An 8,188-nucleotide genomic window follows, 5' to 3' on the forward strand; every position below is an offset into this window, starting at 1 on the left:
GTGAAGTACGCTACGCATACCTTCACAGGTATTGCGTTAACATGGTGGAATACCTATCTAGAGCAAGTGGGACAAGATGCTGCATACGCGCTGCCGTGGTCAGCATTCAAGCACTTGATGAACGAGAAGTACCGTCCCAGAACCGAGGTCAATAAGCTCAAGTCAGAACTTAGAGGGTTACGAACACAGGGATTCGATATTACTTCGTACGAAAGACGATTCACAGAATTGTGCCTATTGTGTACGAGAGCGTTTGAAGATGAGGAAGAGAAGATCGACTCGTTTGTGAAAGGGTTACCGGAGAGAATTCAAGAAGATATAAGTTCACACGAGCCTGCCTCCATACAAAAGGCATGTAGAATGGCTCACAAACTAGTGAACCAGATTGAGGGAAGAATTAAAGAACAGGCGGCTGAAGAGGCCAACATGAAGCTAGTCAAAAGAAAATGGGAGGAAAACGGTGATAAGAGTCACCAAAACAACAACAATTATCCCAACAATCACAACATCAATCGCAACTACAACAAACGGCACAACAACAACAACAACAACTACAATAATCATCCCAACAACAATAACAACCGCAACAACAACAACAATCAGAAGCAGCTATGCCAAAGGTGTGAAAAGTATCATTCGGTGTTCTGCACCAAATTTTGCAACAAGTGTAAAAGAAATGGTCATAGCGCGACGAAGTGTGAGGTCTATGGACCAGGGGTTAATAGAACGAAAGGAACAAATGGTTTCGGAACGAGTAATGGTGGAGCAAGTAGTGTCGGAGCAAGTTATGCCAATGTAGTTTGTTATAAATGTGGAAAATCGGGCCACATTATTAGAAATTGCCCGAACCAGGAGAACACGAATGGACAAGGCCGTGGAAGAGTTTTCAATATTAATGCGGCAGAGGCACAGGAAGACCCGGAGCTTGTTACGGGTACATTTCTTATTGACAATAAATCTGCTTATGTTTTATTTGATTCGGGTGCGGATAGAAGCTATATGAGTAGAGATTTTTGTGCTAAATTAAGTTGTCCATTGATGCCATTGGATAGTAAATTTTTACTCGAATTAGCAAATGGTAAATTAATTTCAGCAGATTATATATGCCGGAATCGAGAAATTAAATTGGGTAGCGAAATATTTAAGATTGATTTGATACCAGTAGAGTTAGGGAGTTTTGATGTAATAATTGGCATGGACTGGCTGAAGGAGATGAAAGCAGAGATCGTATGTTACAAAAATGCAATTCACATTGTACGAGAAGAAGGAGAACCCTTAATGGTGTACGGAGAAAAGGGCAACACGAAGCTACATCTTATTAGTAATTTGAAAGCACAAAAACTAATAAGAAAAGGTTGCTATGCTGTTCTAGCACACGTCGAGAAAGTACAAACTGAAGAAAAGAGCATCAATGATGTTCCCGTCGTAAAAGAATTTCCCGATGTATTTCTAAAAGAATTACCGAGACTACCTCCACATCGATCTGTTAAATTTCAAATAGATCTTGTACCAGGAGCTGCACCAATAGCTCGTGCTCCTTACAGACTCGCACCCAGCTAGATGAAAGAACTGCAAAGCCAACTGCAAGAACTATTAGAACGTGGTTTCATTCGACCAAGCACATCACTATGGAGAGCTCCTGTTTTGTTTGTCAAGAAGAAGGATGGTACATTTAGGTTATGTATTGACTATAGAGAATTGAATAAACTTACCATCAAAAACTGTTATCCACTGCCGAGAATTGATGACTTATTTGATCAACTACAAGGCTCGTCGATTTATTCGAAAATAGATTTACGTTCTGGATATCATCAAATGCGAGTAAAGGAGGATGATATTCCAAAAACTGCTTTTAGGACGCGTTATGGTCATTACGAGTTTATGGTTATGCCGTTTGGATTGACTAACGCACCAGCTTTGTTCATGGACCTTATGAACCGAGTGTGTGGGCCATATCTTGACAAGTTTGTCATTGTTTTCATCGATGACATACTTATTTACTCAAAGAATGATCAAGAGCACGAATAACATTTGAGAAAAGTGCTAGAAGTATTGAGGAAAGAAAAACTGTACGCTAAGTTTTCAAAGTGTGCATTTTGGTTGGAAGAAGTTCAATTCCTCGGTCACATAGTGAACAAAGAAGGTATCCAGGTGGACCCGGCAAAGATCGAAACCGTTGAAAAGTGGGAAACCCCAAAAACTCCGAAGCATATATGTCAATTTTTAGGATTGGCTGGTTACTACAGACGATTCATCCAAGATTTCTCCAAAATACCAAAACCCTTGACTGTATTAACGCATAAAGGGAAGAAATTTGAATGGAAGGATGAACAAGAGAAGGCGTTTCAGTTATTGAAGAAAAAGCTAACTACGGCACCTATATTGTCATTGCCTGTTGGGAATGATGATTTTGTGATTTATTGTGACGCATCAAAGCAAGGTCTCGGTTGTGTATTAATGCAACGAACGAAGGTGATTGCTTATGCGTCTAGATAATTGAAGATTCACGAGCAAAATTATACAACTCACGATTTGGAATTGGGTGCTGTTGTTTTTGCATTAAAGACTTGGAGGCATTATTTATATGGAGTCAAAAGTATTATATATACCGACCACAAAAGTCTCCAACATATATTTAATCAGAAGCAACTGAATATGAGACAACGCAGGTGGATTGAACTATTGAATGATTATGATTTTGAGATTCGATACCACCCGGGGAAGGCAAATGTGGTAGCTGACGCTTTGAGTAGAAAGGACAGAGAACCTATACGGGTAAAAGCTATGAATATAATTATTCGTACTAACCTTACTACTCAAATAAAGGAGGCGCAACAGGGGGTTGTAAAAGAAGGAAAGTTGAAGAATGAGATACCCAAAGGATCAGAGAAACATCTTAATATTCGGGAAGACGGAACCCGATATAGGGCTGATAGAATTTGTGTACCAAGGTTTGGAGATGTGAGAGAAATGGTACTTAAGGAAGCACATAAAACCAGATATTCAATACATCCCGGAGCGAGGAAGATATATAAAGATCTCAAGAAACACTTTTAGTGGCTGGGTATGAAAGCCGATATTGCTAAATATGTAGGAGAATGTTTGACGTGTTCTAAGGTCAAAGCTGAACATCAGAAAACATCAGGTCTACTACAACAACCTGAAATCCCGGAATGGAAATGGGAAAACATTACCATGGATTTCATTACTAAATTGCCAAGGACTGCAAGTGGTTATGATACTATTTGGGTAATAGTTGATCGTCTCACCAAGTTAGCACACTTCCTGCCAATGAGAGAAGATGACAAAATGGAGAAGTTAGCGTGATTGTATTTGAAGGAGGTTGTCTCCAGACATGGAATACCCGTCTCTATTATCTCTGATAGGGATGGTAGATTTGTTTCAAGGTTCTGGCAGACGTTGCAACAAGCATTGGGGACTCGTCTAGACATGAGTACTGCCTATCATCCACAAACTGATGGGCAGAGTGAGAGGACGATACAAACGCTTGAAGACATGCTACGAGCATGTGTTATTGATTTCGGAAACAGTTGGGATCGACACCTACCGTCAGCAGAATTTTCCTACAACAACAGTTATCATTCTAGTATTGAGATGGCGCCGTTTGAGGCACTTTATGGTAGAAAGTGCAGGTCTCCGATTTGTTGGAATGAAGTGGGGGATAGAAAGATTATGGGTCCGGAGATAATACAAGAAACTACCGAGAAAATCATCCAAATTCAACAATGATTGAAAATCGCCCAGAGTCGACAAAAGAGCTACGCGGACAGTGAAAGAAAAGATATAGAGTTTGAAATTGGAGAAATGGTCATGCTTAATGTTTCACCTTGGAAAGGCGTTGTTCGATTTGGTAAACGAGGGAAACTAAATCCAAGGTACATTGGACTATTCAAGATTATAGATCGTGTCGGACCAGTAGCTTACCAACTGGAGCTACCTCAATAACTCGCGGCTGTACATAACACTTTCCACGTCTCGAATTTGAAGAAATGTTTTGCTAAAGAAGATCTCACTATTCCATTGGACGAAATCCAAATCAATGAAAAACTTCAATTCATTGAAGAACCCGTCGAAATAATGGATCGTGAGGTTAAGAGACTTAAGCAAAACAAGATACCGATTGTTAAGGTTCGATGGAATGCTCGTAGAGAACCCAAGTTCACCTGAGAGCGTGAAGATCTGATGAAGAAGAAATACCCGCATCTATTTCCAGAAGATTCGTCAACACCTTCAACAGCTTAAAATTTCAGGACGAAATTTATTTAACGGGTAGGTACTGTAGTGACCCGAACTTTTCCATGTTTATATATATTAATTGAGATTAATATTTACATGACTAAATGTTTCCAACATGTTAAGAAATCAAACTTGTTAAGACTTGATTAAATGAAATAAGTTTCATATAGACAATTGATCACCCAAGTTGACCGGCGATTCACGAACGTTAAAAATTTGTAAAAACTACATGTTGTGGTATATATAGACATATATATATGGTTGACATGAGATTATGATGAGTAAGTATCTCACTAAGTATATTAACAATGTGTGATATACATAAGAAATGAGATTACTAAGTTAAGAAACTCGAAATGATATATATATAACGATTATCGTTATGATAACGTCTACTAAATACATATGTATCATATTAAGATAATGATACACTATATTTAACATGATAAAATGATATTTAAATATATCATTAAGTGTGTTAACAATGAACTACATATGTAAAAACAAGACTACTAACTCAAGAATTACGAAACGAGACTTATATGTAACGATTATCGTTGTAACGATATTTTAATGTATATATCATATTAAGAGATATTCATACATCATAATATAATGATAATATAATAATTTAACAACTCATTTGATATAATAAACATTGGGTTAACAACATTAATTGAGATCATTAACTTAAAGGTTTCAAAACAACACTTACATGTAACGACTAACGAAGACTTAACGACTCCATTAGAATGTATATACATGTTGTGTTTTGATATGTATTCTTACACTTTTGAAAGACTTCAAGACACATATCAAAGTACTTCTAATTAACAAAAATTCTTACAATTACATCCTCGTTCACTTTCATCAACAATTCTACTCGTATGCACCCCTATTCGTACTCGTACAATACACAGCTTTTAGATGTATGTACTATTGGTATATACACTCCAATGATCAGCTCTTAGCAGCCCATGTGAGTCACCTAACACATGTGGGAACCATCATTTGGCAACTAGCATGAAATATCTCATAAAATTACAAAAATATTAGTAATCATTCATGACTTATTTACATGAAAACAAAATTACATATTCTTTATATCTAATCCATATACCAACGACCAAAAATACCTACAAACACTTTCATTCTTCAATTTTCTTCATCTAATTGATCTCTCTCAAGTTCCATCTTCAAGTTCTAAGTGTTCTTCATAAATTCCGTAAGTATAGTTTCATAAAAATCAAGAATACTTCCAAGTTTGCAAGTCTACTTCCAAGCTTTCTAATCCATTCCAAGTAATCATCTAAGATCAAGGAACCTTTGTTATTTACAATAGGTTATCTTTCTAATTCAAGGTAATATTCATATTCAAACTTTGATTCAATTTCTACAACTATAACAATCTTATTTCGAGTGAAAATCTTACTTGAACTGTTTTCGTGTCATGATTCTGCTTCAAGAACTTTCAAGCCATCCAAGGATCCTTTGAAGCTAGATCCACTTTTCTCATTTCCAGTAGTTTTATCCAGAAAACTTGAGGTAGTAATGATGTTCATAACATCATTCGATTCATACATATAAAGCTATCTTATTCGAAGGTTTAAACTTGTAATCACTAGAACATAGTTTAGTTAATTCTAAACTTGTTCGCAAACAAAAGTTAATCCTTCTAAATTTACTTTTAAAATCAACTAAACACATGTTCTCTATCTATATGATATGCTAACTTAATGATTTAAAACCTGGAAACACGATGAACACCATAAAATCGGATATACGCCGTCGTAGTGAAACCGGGGGCTGTTTTGGTTTGGATAATTAAAAACTATGATAAACTTTGATTTAAAAGTTGTTCTTCTGGGAAAATGATTTTTCATATGAACATGAAACTATATCCAAAAATCTTGGTTAAACTCAAAGTGAAAGTATGTTTTTCAAAATGGTCATCAAGATGTCGTTCTTTCGATGGAAATGACTACCTCATTAGTAATTGACATGTAACTTAAATTTCTGACTATAAACCTATACTTTTTATATTGGGATTCTTAAATTAGAGTTCAATATGAAACCATAGCAATTTGATTCACTCAAAACGGATTTAAAATGAAGAAGTTATGGGTAAAACAAGATTGGATATTTTTGATCTTTTTAGCTACGGGAAATGTTTAACAAATCTATACAAATCATATCCTAGCTAACTTACATTGTATTATACATGTATTCTAATATAATATGGAATCTTGGGATACCATAGACACGTATGCAAATGTTTTGACATATCATATCGACCAATGTATATATATTATTTGGAACAACCATAGACACTCTGTATGCAGTAATGTTGGAGTTAGCTATACAGGGTTGAGGTTGATTCCAAAAATATATATACTTTGAGTTGTGATCTAGCCTGAGACGTGTATACACTGGGTCGTGGATTGATTCAAGATAATATATATCGATTTATTTCTGTACATCTAACTGTGGACAACTAGTTGTAGGTTATTAATGAGGACAGCTGACTTAATACACTCAAATCTTTAAAACATAATAAAAATTGTTGTAATTATATTTTGATCATACTTTGATATATATGTACATATTTGTATAGGTTCGTGAATCGATCTGTGGCCAAGTCTTATTTCCGAGGAAGGAAATATCTGTGAAAGTGAGTTATAGTCCCACTTTTAAAATCTAATATTTTTGGGATGAGAATACATGCAGGTTTTATAAATGATTTACAAAATAGACACAAGTACGTGAAACTACATTCTATGGTTGAATTATTGAAATCGAATATGCCCCTTTTTATTAAGTCTGGTAATCTAAGAATTAGGGAACAGACACCCTAATTGACGCGAATCCTAAAGATAGATCTATTGGACCTAACAAACCCCATCCAAAGTACCGGATGCTTTAGTACTTCAAAATTTATATCATATCCGAAGGGTGTCCCGGAATGATGGGGATATTCTTATATATGCATCTTGTTAATATCGGTTACCAGGTGTTCACCATATGAATGATTTTTATCTCTATGTATGGGATGTGTATTGAAATATGAAATCTTGTGGTCTACTGTTACTATTTGATATATATAGGTTAAACCTATAACTCACCAAAATTTTTGTTGACGTTTAAAGCATGTTTATTCTCAGGTGAATATTAAGAACTTCCGCTGTTGCATACTAAAATAAGGACAAGATTTGGAGTCCATGTTTGTATGATATTGTATAAAAACTGCATTCAAGAAACATATGTTGATGTAATATATTTCTATTGTAAACCATTATGTAATGGTCTTGTGTAAATAGTATATTTTAGATTATCATTATTTGATAATCTACGTAATGTTTTTAAAACCTTTATTGATAAAATAAAGCTTATGGTTGTTTTAAAAATGAATGCAGTCTTTGAAAAACGTCTCATATAGAGGTCAAAACCTCGCAACAAAATTAATTAATATGGAACGTTTATAATCAATATGAACGAGACATTTCAGCAGGGTACTAATCTACATCCTATAATCTATTTCTTATCGAAAATCCTTCATCTGATCGTACGAGATGAATCCCTCAACCAGTTCGAATTCCTCGAATTCCGACAACTATTCCGTTATGGAGTTTCACCTAAACTCTAAAAGCAGTGTCACCAGAATAAATCAACCAATTCATCTGATAGGTTCGTAGCCTACTTAATCATTGGAGACAAAAAGAAGGTCATCCTTTCCATCAACCAAATTCACCTCTTGGCGAAGAACCCGAAGCACTTACCGGTGAACCAGTCCGAAATATCATTTTCACCCTCATTTCCCGAATATCTCGCCACGACTATATCATAAATTATATTCTAAACCATATTCATTCGCCCTTTCTTACCGACAATCATGCCGGAGTAATAAGTCAACGAACTACGCGCCCGAGTTGTA

The sequence above is a fragment of the Rutidosis leptorrhynchoides genome, chromosome 6 (assembly GCF_046630445.1).
Source record: "Rutidosis leptorrhynchoides isolate AG116_Rl617_1_P2 chromosome 6, CSIRO_AGI_Rlap_v1, whole genome shotgun sequence".
NCBI classification, from domain to species: Eukaryota; Viridiplantae; Streptophyta; class Magnoliopsida; order Asterales; family Asteraceae; genus Rutidosis; species Rutidosis leptorrhynchoides.